Genomic DNA, 13,402 nt, shown 5'->3' with positions numbered 1-13,402 from the left:
ATCTATACTCTCCTCCCCCCCCCGCCCCCCGGGATATACACAGTTCATAATCACTGGATGTTCTTTCAGCACTGCAACGTTCACAGCTCAAAGCTCGGCAGCTCAAAACTACTTGAAACTGCCCATCATGGTCGTTCCTGAAACTGCCCTGGTGAGTTTTCCCTCCACATTGATTTTTCATGGCCACTGTTAATATATCCATATACTGAATACCAACTGAAGGAACACTTCATTAATCACTGTGTCATCAGTTTATTTTTAACGTTATCTGTTCATGGTGCTGGTTTATCTGAACTCTATCACACAATTCTTGGCTCAGAAATAATAATAATAATAATAATAATAATAATAATAATAATAATAATAATAATAACAACAACAACAACAACAACAATAATAAATTTATTTTTTATACCCCAGCCACTCTGGGCAGCTTCCAACTGAATATTAAAAAAAATACAGCACCAGACATTAAAAACTTCCCTAAACAGGGCCGCCTTCAGTTGTCTTTTAAAAGTAAAATAGTTGCTTATTGCCTTGACATCTGCTGGGAGGGCGTTCCACAGGGCAGGTGGATTAATGTATATTTGGTGATGAGGTATGTTTAGAAATGAATGCATTGAGATAAAATATACAGTAGATGAACATATATGTATTTCAGCACAAATTTTCATTGTTGTTTGGAAAATCCTTTGTGTGGAAATCGGGCTTGGCAGATTTATGAATGAACAGCATGTGAAACGGACGAAAATGGACTGAGTCTTCAGCTCAGGGTAGCCAATGTAGTGCCCTTCTGACGTTGTGGTCTACAATTCCCATCAGCCACAGCCAGCATGGCCAATAGTGAGGAGTTATGGGAGCTGCAGTCCAAAATATCTGGAGACTATCATGCTGGATAAAATTAAGCACCTGCCTAGTTGATGGTGGCATTTACTGGTGGATACAATGATACCTTGGTTTACAACCATAATCGGTTCCGGAGGTCCAGTTGTAAACCAAAACAGGTTGTAACCCAAGGAGCGCTTTCGCCAATGGGGCTTCCAAAAAAAAATTGGTTGAAATCCCAAAAAAATGGGTTGTAATCCAAAAAAGGGACATATACTTCAGGGTTTGGCGTGGTTGTAATCCAAAACGGTTGTAATCCAAAACGTTTGCAAACCAAGAAGTGTGCATGCACACGAAAGCTCATACCAATGACAAACTTAGTTGGTCTCTAAAGTGCTACTGGAAGGATTTTTTTTATTTTTTTTCGACTACGTCAGACCAGCACGGCTACCTACGGTACCGGTACCTGTAACAAGGTACTACTGGTATTTACCAACCAGCATGTTCTCCACCCAAACAGGAAACAGACCAGATCTCACCAATCCATGTCCTCCTAGACTTTACCATGCCTTGTGCAGGCGGCATTCAGCACAGACCTACCTGCTCTCAGCACCTTTGGTACATGAGCTTTGCTGCTAAGGATGCTCAAAGTGCTGTCACTGTCCGCGCTACTCCAGGGGGATCTCAACTATCTTGCAACCCACGGGGGGCTGGTGGCCGCAAAGAGGTCATTTGTCACTACCGGTATGTATGTCCACGGGGCTCCTCCTCATGACCTGTTCATGGAGCATTCATCCTGATTTACTTTGATGTTAGATTATCGAGCCTTTACAAATTTGCATCGAAGGAGGAGGCCCCATCCCTGTTCTCTGAGGATTCCTTCAATTTATTTCCTACGCAGATAACGCCCAAATGAAGAGGAAGAGAGAAAAAACCAAGCAAGCCACTTACCAGGGCCGGCCCTAAGGCAAGGCTGGGTGGTGCAATACGCCAGGGCGCTGGGCTGCCAGGGGGACACCACGCTGTGCCTGCCAGACAGCCGCGCTGGGAAACAGGGCGGGGGGGCGCCGGGCGGGGATCTTCGCACCAGGGTGCCAGATATGCTTAAAACGGCCCTGCCACTCGCAGAACATTTTATGTGGAAAAAGCTCTTCTGCTTATGTAGTGTCAGAGAGCACACACCTAGAGCAGGGTCCTAGAGACCAGGCACTGATTCTCTGGTCCTCACACTACCAAGGCTGATGGTGAGGAACAGGGACAGAAGACAACTGGATTTGAGGTCCCAGCATTCCAGACCATAATCAGGTTCTCTCCTTAACCAATTATGCGCCAGTGTCTGAAAAGACAGGGCCTTTTAAGTGTTGACTCCCTGCTAATGGAATGCCCTCCCCTGAAGAGGTCACCTGCCTCCAGCATTGCCAGCCTTTAGGTGCCAGGTACAAACAGGCTTTTGGATCTCAATTTAAGCACGATGTGGTGTGAAACTGGCCTCATTTGGTGTTTGCTTTTTAGTGGAGAGTGACTCAAGGCTCATCCACACTTAAGGCTTGCCCCATGATTTCTAGGCACGAGTCTGGGAGGTTGTTCTCTCGTCCTGTCCCATCCCCCCACTTCCCCCCAGGAAAATCTACTCTTTACTGCTGAATCGGAACAAACGTCAGTCGGGTTTTCTGTGGAGAAACAGAAGAGTGGATGAGCCTTCATTCCATTCATTCTTTTTCACTTTTATTATTCTCAGAGTTTATTCTTTGTTGCAGATTTTAAGCATTTGGAGAACTTGTTCTGCATTTTACCAAGTTGCTTTGGGATATTTTGTAAAAAGCAATGAATGAATAATAATAATAATAATAATAATAATAATAATAATAATAATAGACTTTACCCCTGAAGGCACACTCTTCCGTTGTCCCCATGACAGACAGATGCAAACAACAAACCAGCGGCCTCAGTTTGTTCTCATGGGAAGCTACCAGAGTTTCAACCCATGACAGGAACAACTACTGGCCATGATTCCCATTATATGTGAATGCAACAAAATCAGCACTGAAGACAATCTACATACCCAGTTTTTTCCTTAGGTCGTCAGATGTCTAGGAAGTGCAACGGATCTCTAGCTGTCCAACATCGCCCTCTTGAGCTTAATTTGCAAAAACTGAACAGCAATGATGCATACAGTGGTATCTCTGGTTATGAAATTACAGTAATTCGTTCCGGAGGCCAGTTCTTAACCTGAGGTACCACTTTAGCTAATGGGGCCTCCTGCTGCCGCCACACTGCCGCCGCACGATTTCTGTTCTCATCCTTATGTAAAGTTCTCAACTCGAGGTACTACTTCTGGGTTAGCGGAGTCTGTAACCCGAAGTGTTTGTAACCTGAGGTGTTTTTAACCCGAGGTACCACTGTATTAAGAATTGTCCTGTTATCCGCAAAGCTCATTGGGAGAGGGGTGAGATTTTCTCCCTCCAGTTGTTTCCAGGGCTCCAACCTCTTATTTCCCCGCCCCCATGCTAGTAAACAGAGGGATCTCTCTCTCCCTCTCTGTCTTTCTCTCAATTCACTTCCATGCAGGAGAAGAGGCTATAAACCAGGCATCCCCAAACTTCGGCCCTCCAGATGTTTTGGACTCCAATTCCCATCTTCCCCGACCGCTGGTCCTCTTAGCTAGGGATCATGGGAGTTGTAGGCCAAAACATATGGAGGGCCGCAGTTTGGGGATGCCTGCTATAAACACACACTAGAAACAGTCGCAGAGTGTATACAGCTATCACATTCCTCCCACAATCACAAATTTCCCTCCCAACCCATGCAAACTGAATAAGCTTTTTGGGGAGAGGGGGTGCTTTTAAAGCTAAATGCAGATTTGCAGATGTAGATTGAAAAACAAGGGTCCAAACCCCCCCCAAAAAAATGGTGATGGTCTAGGCAGAGGACAGAATGGGGACTCAAACTCCCTCTCCCCCCCCATTCACTCCCTCCCACCCAAGACTAGAGAGAAGGGTGTCCAACTGGTTCTGCAGGATAGAAGCCATTCCCACTGGTAACAGTAAGAATAGCTTGTGACTGGTTCACATGAAAATCCAGTGAAAGAACAGAGTGTTCAGTAAAAAATAAATAAACCAAAAGAAGTCATCATGAAAGTAATCAGATGCCCCTGCTCCAAACTAATGTTTTATCGTGGGTGTATTCTGTGTTATGGAAATTACGGGGGGGGGGGCATATCTTTAAAGTTGTAAGATGTTACAACTATTATACATAAATGTATCCTTTCGACTTGACAGCTCAGGGAAGTTACCTAGCTTTAAAAATCATGTATGATGTATGGAGGGGTGGTCTTGAGCTCCAGGGCAGGGAATTTCAAAATGTCTATATAAGGGCGGGCACACCTTTGTTCTGGGTCCTCCTCTTTTCTCCTGCATGAGAGGGGAGCACCCTGTTGCAACAGTTCGATAAAGATCAGGCTTCCTAGCTGCTTTGCTTCTCAATATTCTCTGGCTGGCCTCTGTTGTTTTCTCCTACTGATGGAGAACCTACAAAGGACTCTACAAGAGCTCTTGAGTACCCCATAAGGGAATAAGGGCAGATTTTGTTTATTGCATCTGTAATATGTTCTTGACACAATTATATCTGTGTTCTCCTTTTTAGGTCCAATTGCTGTACTCCTTACGCAGAGGTTCTGATCAGTGATGAAAACGGAAACACAGATACTTTAGCTGTAGACTGCAGACAGACGCACCCTGCAGCAGCCTAGTAAACTGACAACACTCCCAGGCCCCCTACTCCCTCCCTTTTGCAACCCCCTTTGTACCCCCCCCATTTTCACCTTTATCTTTTCCCCCCACCTCTCTGCCTTGCTTTTTGCAGCTCTTCCTTGCACACACACTACCCCCGTTTCCATCCTTGCCCCCCTCCCATTCTGCAACCACCACCACCCCTTTGCACACACACACACCACGATCATAAACGCTACTGTGCCTTTGAGACAAACAGACTCAAGCAAGCAGGTCAGCTTAGAGAAGGTTAAGTTTGGCAGGTGGATGTTGTACATATATGGGTGTTTGCTTGTTAATAAAATACCTGTTCTAAATGACTGCATTGAATCTGGAACTTCATGTTGAAGGCAATACATAGTAAGGTAAAGGTAAAGGGACCCCTGACCGTTAGGTCCAGTCACGGACGACTCTGGGGTTGCAGTGCTCATCTCGCTCTATAGGCCGAGGGAGCCGGCGTTTGTCTGCAGACAGCTTCTGGGTCATGTGGCCAGCATGACTAAGTCGCCTCTGGCGAACCAGAGCAGCACACGGAAACACTGTTTACCTTCCCTTCCCTCTGGAGTGGTACCTATTTATCTACTTGCACTTTGATGTGCTTTCAAACTGCTATGTTGGCAGGAGCAGGGACCGAGCAAAGGGAGCTCACCCCGTTGCGGGGATTCGAACCGCCAACCTTCTGATCGGCAAGCCCTAGGCATAGTGGTTTAGACCACAGCGCCACCCGCATCCCATTGGCAATACATAGTACCAGGAGTAATATGCATTGCGTGAAGGTACTGTGGGCTATTTAAGGGCTCTGCATCCATCATCTCTCTCACACAAGGCAGCTGAGGAAAGGAAGAGAGAGACGTTTGAGTACAGCAAGAAGGGAGGAACAATGAAAGGGCAGGAGAGTGACAACCTCGGTTGTCAAACATAATCCGTTCTGGAAGCCCGTTCAGCTTCCAAAATGTTTGACAACCGAGACGTGGCTTCCAATTGGCAGCAGGAGCTTCCTGTACTCAAGCAGAAGCAGCGTTGGACGTTCAGCTTTCAAAAAACGCTAGAAAACCGGAGCATTTACTTTCGGGTTTTGGGTGTTTGGGAACGGAAACGTTCCAAGACGGAGACGTTTGGGATCCGAGGTTTGACTCTAGTAGTTTGCTTAAATCTCTGTTGTTGCTTAAAACTGTGGTTTTTCCTCCCAGTTCTTCTCCAACACTGCTTTATTCAAACATCTGCCATTGTTTTAAACCACCATTTTTTCCCCTCTTAGTGTCTCACCTTTTTTGCTCCCATGCCACGGCCACAACCTGCCTTTACTTTAGGGGCTTATCCACCCTTACCTTTTGCTCCACTCTTTCCAGGCAATCTTTCCCCACAAAAACCCGCTCTTTAAAGCTGAATCAGAGCAAATGTCAGTTCAGGTTTTCCATGGATTGATGTTTGCTCAAATTGAGCTTTAAAGAACGGGTTTCCGTGAGGAAAGCGCCAGAGAAAAGGCAGAGGCACTTGGACATGGAGCTTTAAATAATGGGCCATGCCTGGAAAGAGCAGAGGAAAATAAGTGAAATATACTCGGAGTCCTGTAGTGACTTCATGCTCTTTATTGCAGCTTGTAAAACAGTGAATGAAAATGCCGCCCCCCAACCTCAGGCTTTTATATACATTATTTACACAATGAGTCCCGTCTGATTGGCTGATTCTGCTTCCCCCCTGGAGCCTGATTGGTTTTCTCCTGCAAGCCAATCAGTTGTTGCATTCTAGGATCCTACTTGCTTATTGTTCAAGGATCCAAGGTTAGTACATAACACCCCTCCCCTCTAAGTTCCCGTTGCGCCCGGAAGGTTAGCATTCGTAGTCGTTGAGGTATGCCATTCGCCTACGTATGCGTTGTGGTCTCGGGTGTCTTCCCTTGCTCTGCTACCCCGCCCTGACTTCATGCAAGACCAGGATTGTGATGAGACAACCCATAATTCAACCAGACCAAACATTACGATGCTTTTCCATTTTTAATGATTCACCAGAATATACTTTACATAAAGAAGCTGCACTGTTCAATTTAGCAACAGCGCACCTTGAAATTGCCATGCTTGGGAAATCTCAGTCAAGCAGCAGGGGGCTTTTGGGTGCCATTGCAGCAATTTATCACTTACGGTATTTAATGTGGTTGGTTTTCCCTCCCAAGGCTTGGGGGTTATTCTGAAAAGATTGGGTAGTATTCAACTCAGTTTTACTCAGAGAAGACCCACAAAAATGAATGAACTCTTAGAATTTTGAAGTGTCAGGCCCAGCTCTAGTGGCTTTAGCCCAAACGTAGCAGTATTCCTGCACAGCGCAGAAGCTAGTTGAGGTGGAAATGACTAGTCGGCTAGACGCAGAATAACTATTTACAGGATTTATTAAAAAAAAATAAAACCAGCAGAGTTTCTGCATACAAAGCAAAGCAAAATAAATCATTCTCTCTCTCTCTCTCTCTCTCTCTCTCTCTCTCTCTCTCTCTCTCTCTCTCTCTCTCTCTCTCTCTCTCTCTCTCTCTCTCTCCAACCACACGCAGCACTCCTACTAACACCCAACAAGAAACAACTGTGCTAGCATTCCTAGATGACAGAGTTCAGTGCTCGTCGTTAACCAATCAGAGAGTAGTTTCCAGGCCAGGCAGACCGTGGCTTTCTGCCAAGAGTAAATTGACACTGCCTTGAGTTAATTGTATGAAGCAAGAATCTGTAAGTTTCCCATGAGAACCAATTAACAGAAACTGAACGTGAACATGGTTAAGACAGGTCTATTTATTTCAACAGTAGTGAACCTGATGCAGGTTGAAGTTAAAATAGGATGAAATTCACTTTTCCTAACTGTGAGGGTTATTACTAAGGCTTCTACTTTCGGGTTAGCAGGTAGAGTTGTTGTTTTCCCCCTCAGAACCACATCCCCATGTTGGGAAATGCTGCTCTTATTGAAGGCCAACCATCTTTTTGAAAATCACAGGTGACCTGCCAAACATGGTCGCAACCCCAGGAACGTAAATTTAGCTTCTCATTTTCATGCTTCACATTTCTCATTTTCTCGTTTTCAGTTCAGTTCTCCACATTTCCTGATGAGTCTACAAGTCAGCATTTTAATCTGCGCATCTGCCAATATGCAGTCTTTTGAAAGCAGTTTTGCCTCCAGTACATGGTTTTTTTTGCAAGCTAGCCTTCCCTAATAGGATGCATTCCCCCCCAAATATATGCATTTTAACACACACTTTCCGCACCCTGATGTTTGGAATTTTGTGCATGTTATTTGGTAGGAGAACTGCATCGCAAAATTTGGGGAAGTGTGAACTTCAAAGAGAGCTGCATTTTAGTTGTCTGTTGCTTCGGGGACCGCTAACTAGGTAATTTGAATTTCTCCCTGATTCTTCCCCTCTCTTCAAATCACTTGGTAGGCCCAAAACACAGGGCTGGTGAGCTACGCTTGAGAGGATGCAGAGGTCTGGTGAACAGCGCACACTGGTGCTTCTCAACCGTTCAGGACTGCAGCTTCAGAGATTCATAATCTTTTTTTCTTTTTTTAAAGTTTCTTTTCATGTTAACTGGAGCTGATGGTGTTGACTACACTACGTTTATTAAATTTTAAATATTGCTTCCCACTAAAGGGGGTGGGGGAGTCCCAGTGCAATTTGCAACCAAAGTAAAATCAAAGAATTAAAAACATTTCACAATAATGTCTCGTCGGTGCTGCCCAAATAGTTGGGGAAGCAGAATCATCTTTGCCCGATGCAGAAACAAATGGCAATGTTGGTGGCCAGGTGGGCCTCCCTGGGCAGAAGTGAGAATATGAAAGTTCATAGCATGGGGAAAGTGGGCAGGGAAATGTTTTTCAACCTCTCTGGTAACCCTAGAACTCATGGTCATGCATTGAAGCTGAGTGTTGGGAGATTCAGGACAGATGAAAGGAAGCGCTTTTTCATGCAGTACAGTTAAACTGGGACCTCGTTCCCAGTTTATTGCCTCCCTTGTTCCCAGTTTATTGCCTACAAAGGTCCGTATAGTTAAAGCTATGGTTTTCCCAGTAGTGATGTATGGAAGTGAGAGCTGGACCATAAAGAAGGCTGATCGCTGAAGAATTGATGCTTTTGAATTATGGTGCTGGAAGAGACTCTTGAGAGTCCCATGGACTGCAAGAAGAACAAACCTATCCATTCTGAAGGAAATCAGCCCTGAGTGCTCCCTGGAAGGACAGATCGTGAAGCTGAGGCTCCAATACTTTGGCCACCTCATGAGAAGAGAAGAATCCTTGGAAAAGACCTTGATGTTGGGAAAGATGGAGGGCACAAGGAGAAGGGGGCGACAGAGGACGAGATGGTTGGACAGTGTTCTCGAAGCTACGAACATGAGTTTGACCAAACTGCGGGAGGCAGTGCAAGACAGGAGTGCCTGGCGTGCCTGGCGTGCTCTGGTCCATGGGGTCACGAAGAGTCGGACACGACTAAACGACTAAACAACAACAATGGAGGCAATGATAGCCACCAACTTAAAAGAGGGTTAGGCAAATTAATGGAGGATAGAAAGGGCCTCTAGCCACAATGTTGCACCACCACTGCCAGTTGCTGGAAACCAAAGTCAGGGAGACGGCTCTTGTGCTTGGGCCTCAGGTGACCGGCATGTAGCCCAAATGTTGTCCCGAAGGGAACGTGGCCTCAGGCTGAATGAGGTTCCCAGTTCAGGGCGTGGGGAATGGGTTGGTGGCAGCGCTGAGGGCAGGGCCCATCCTCCACATCACCCTATTGATGCCAATACAGTCGTACCTTGGTTCTCGAACAGAATGTGTTCCTGTGGGAATGTTGAGGGTGGCAGGAGAGGATATATTGATTAATATTATTATCCTTCCTAACTTGCGCTAGCAAGTTTCTTCGCTTAGCAGAGTGCATTCCCCTTCTTACGCAGCAGAAAACTGGTTGCAGACTCGTGTGAGCCTCTTAAGTCAATAAACAATTATATGTTCTATTATTCCTGGTAAGACCGCTTTGATCCCTCCTAAAAGAATAAAGACAGCAGTCTTATTCATGGGCGTAGGCAAGGGGGGCAGGAGGGGGCAGTTCCCCCCCTAGAAGCAGGGCCGCTGGCCAGCCTGCCCTGCTGCCTGCCGTCTCCCTTCTCCCTGGCTGGCTGTGGGGCGGGTGGAGGGAAAGCCCCAGAGCCCCGTAAAGCGTTTGGCTGGCTTTCCCTCCGCCAGCCCCATAGCCAGCCAGGGAGAAGGGAGATGTCCCTTCTAGCCGGCTGCCTGTGGGGCGGGTGGAGGGAAAGCCAGCCAAATGCTTTGTGCGGCTCTGGGGCTTTCCCTCCACCCGCCCCACAGCGAGCCGGCTAGATGGGACGTCTCCCTTCTCCCTTGCTGGCTGTGGGGCTGGAGGGGGAGGAGGGGGTCGGATCAGCCCGATTTCGGGCTGATCCTGGCGCCCCCTCGCCCCTGTCAGTTGCGGAGGGGGAGGAGGGGGTCGGAGCAGCCCGATTTTGGGCTGATCCTGGCACCCCCTCGCCCCTGAACGACCATGGCTTTCCTTGCCCCACTGTGGCCCCTCCCCCCATGCCTTGGCCCCGCCCCTTGCCCCCCCTAATTTTGATCCTGGCTACGCCCCTGGTCTTATTCATAAGTAACAAAAAGTAGTTTTACTCATGATCAGGCAGAGCAGAGTGTGATCCCTGAAGGCAGGCTTTAGGCTTAAAGTTACAAACATGTACAGACAGGTTTACCCCCTATGGGAGATAACCTGGAGGACTGCTGGCTGCAGCCAGTAGTACCATCCAGGTGAATCAGGAAATTCGCAGGACGAAGAAGAAAATCGAAGAGAGGGAGATGGCTGCATGACTTGGCCTTTTACCAAGTCTGGAAAGATCATGCCCACCTACTAGTCACATGCAAGGAAGGATTCTCCAGCCAGGGATAACATCCCAGGTAATGTTGTACTTGACTGCTCCAGTGAATTACATCCCACAGTTCTGGGAGTCCATTCGGAAGCTGCACAAGCTGCGCCAGACTTTTGGCTTCCGAAAATCATTTGAAAACCAGATCACTCAGGCTTCGATTGTTCAGGAGCCGATTTGTTTGGGAGCCAAAGCGTTTGAGATCCAAAGTATGACTATACTCCTTCACTGCACATACATCATGGCTTGGGTTGGCATCCTTAACAGGGTGGCGCTGACTAAGAGATAGCCGGGGGGGGGGGGGACTGGCTAACTTGCACTTTCCAAAGCAATGCACAAACAGAAAACACACTTCTCCAAATTTTGCAGTGCCGCTCTCCGGCTGAGCAATATGTTAGCTCTGGCTGAGCAAAAACATTAGGGCAAAGGGTGCCTTTAAAAAATGCAGACGTAGGTATTAAGAGGAAATGTGTACATCAGGCCAAATGGCAAACAAGCACGCCTATGATGAGAAATTTGCCCGAGGAATTTTTAAGACGGAATTCACAAAACGTGGGGAAGTTAAGGCTGGAGATATGAGAAACAGAGAGAAACTGAAACTGATGAGTTTGCCCATCCCCGTCACTGACTGACCAGTAAATGTAACATGGCTCCACTTGGCCCAGGACACTTCCCCCCCCCCCAGCTCCCAGTTCCTGCTGAGTTAAATGCGGCACTTTCTACATGACTGAAAGGGAGTCAGAGACCAGAGGACTGTGTCATGAGTCTGCAATGACATGAAGCGTTCCCATTACAAGTGGGGGTTTGTGTGTAATCATTTGGCCTCCAGATGTTGCAGGATTACAACTCCCAGCATCACTGACCATTGGCTAAGCTGGCTGGGGAGGATGGGAGCTGTAGTCCAGCAAATATCTGAAGGTCCACAGGTTGAAGAAGACTGTATGCGCTGGTGCCACCCTCTTAAAGGAGGACACACAAAAGGAGTGTGTGTGTGCTTGGTGCAGCAGCTATTTACGGCTTATATTGTCTCCACCGACTAAAAAATAAATGGCCTGGGGTGGGAGGCATTGAGAGCAATTTGGCCAGAATCTCCCGCAAACCTGGAACCAGCTCTGGATAACAGGAAGTTCCTCTTGACTTCACACAGGCGCAACTAAGTCCAGTGCCATCTAGGGACACCCACCCCAACTCCTTAAGAGCTGCGGGGGCATTGAGGGTGCCGTGAGCACCATTCCCTCTGGCCGCTTCTCTCCCTGTCCAACCCGAGAGACAGAATGGTGAAGAGATTCCCTGTGCACATACTCACCTTTCCCCAAAGGATCTGGGTGAAAGTCAGACCCGATAGAAATGACCACTCCCCACATCAAATGGGGGGCGACTTTTGCACGGTCGTGCGCAGCCCCCTGGGTCCCAGAGCGGCCCCTGGTAGTTCGGACTGGCATCCTTCCCCAGGCTGGATACCTGGGGTCTCTGCCTACCTCAGCCAATCAGCCAAACCCACCTGGGGAGGCGTTGCCAGGGGATTGGCCAGGTAAGGGGAGGGACCATACAGCCCACACGACAGAAGGTGAATCTTACCTGGGAAGCGGGTCCAGAGCTTCTCCCACCCTCCACTCCCTCAATTAAGTGTTCTTTTGCAGGGTAACCTCTTCTCCACAGGTACGCAGGCGCTGCTACGTCAAGGTCGCTGTTGGAGGGCCGGACAGGAATTTTCCTGCATTGGCAGATTTCGCCTTTCCCGTAGCAATACGTCACAACTTTGGTGGTTTCAGGTCTTGGGCGGAATCCTAGTCTATCTTCCTAAATTGGGGGGGGGGGGCTGGAGCGGTGTCCATGCCCCCTTTGCAGCGGCGATATCAGGGTTCCCGTTAAAGGGGTCTTGGGGGGAGGCATTGTCCATATGCCAAAGGGTTGTCATTGCTCTCCCCTCCAGCGGTGGCGAACGGGGGGGGGGCTCTCTGCTTGAACATATGTTCTCCAGAGCCAGCCCAATCCCCACACATTCTGGATAACCCTGAAGTCTCCCAGATCCCCGGCTGGGGACTGGGAAGGATAAACACAGGCGTGTCTTAGCCACAGAGGCTAGTGGCGCCGGGAACCACGGTGCCAAGTTCTGGAGGGCACCACGGAAGAGGCGGAGGCCGGACACGGCGCCTCCCCGCATCAGCTCGCCGCCCTTGCCCGCCTCCGCCATGCCGAGCGGCGCCCGGAGCCTCTGTCCTGTCAGAGCGTTGCCCGCCTGGAGGGCTGCCTCTTGCCTTTCCCATCTCCCCTTCGGGGGGAGCTGCCGAAGCGCAAAGGCCGACCACGACGCGCATGTGCTTCACCAAACCCTTGCAGTGCGTGAGGGCTGCCGGGAGGCAGCTGGCCGCCGAGGGCGAGCCCCGGAGAGCCTCCGCCTCTTCCCCGCTGTAGAAAGGTGAAACGGGGAGGGGGGCGCTGGAGGGATCTTTGAACCACGGTGCCGGATATCCTTGAGACTGTTCGGGTTTTTGCTAAATTAGTAGCGTGAGAAACCATCAGATTGCTTCTTCACACAATCAACTCTAGGACAAGCAATTAACACTGGGCAGAAAGCCAAGGTCTACTTCTGCCATAGTAACTGTGCTCTCATTGGTTGATATCAGCACTGAGACCTGTTATCAGAGAAAGCTAGCACAGTACGTGGTGTGGTGAGTGTGGTCAGTGTAGGAGGAGAGGTGCTGTATCGGTTGAGAGAGAGACAGAGAGGAAAGGATTTATTTTACTTTGTTTTTGAGTTCTAAAGCTGTACATAGAAACTCTGGATTTCTTTTATTTTAATAAATCCTGTATATAGTTTTACTCTGCGTCCAGACGTCTAGTCATTTAAGTTACCGCCAGAAGCTTCCGGAAAAACCTGCGCAAACTCTGCTGTGTTCAGGCTGACACTTAAAAACA

The sequence above is a fragment of the Zootoca vivipara genome, chromosome 2 (genome assembly GCF_963506605.1).
Source record: "Zootoca vivipara chromosome 2, rZooViv1.1, whole genome shotgun sequence".
Taxonomy (NCBI): Eukaryota; Metazoa; Chordata; class Lepidosauria; order Squamata; family Lacertidae; genus Zootoca; species Zootoca vivipara.
The sequence above is the reverse complement of the archived record's forward strand: the minus strand, read 5'-3'. Positions refer to the sequence as shown.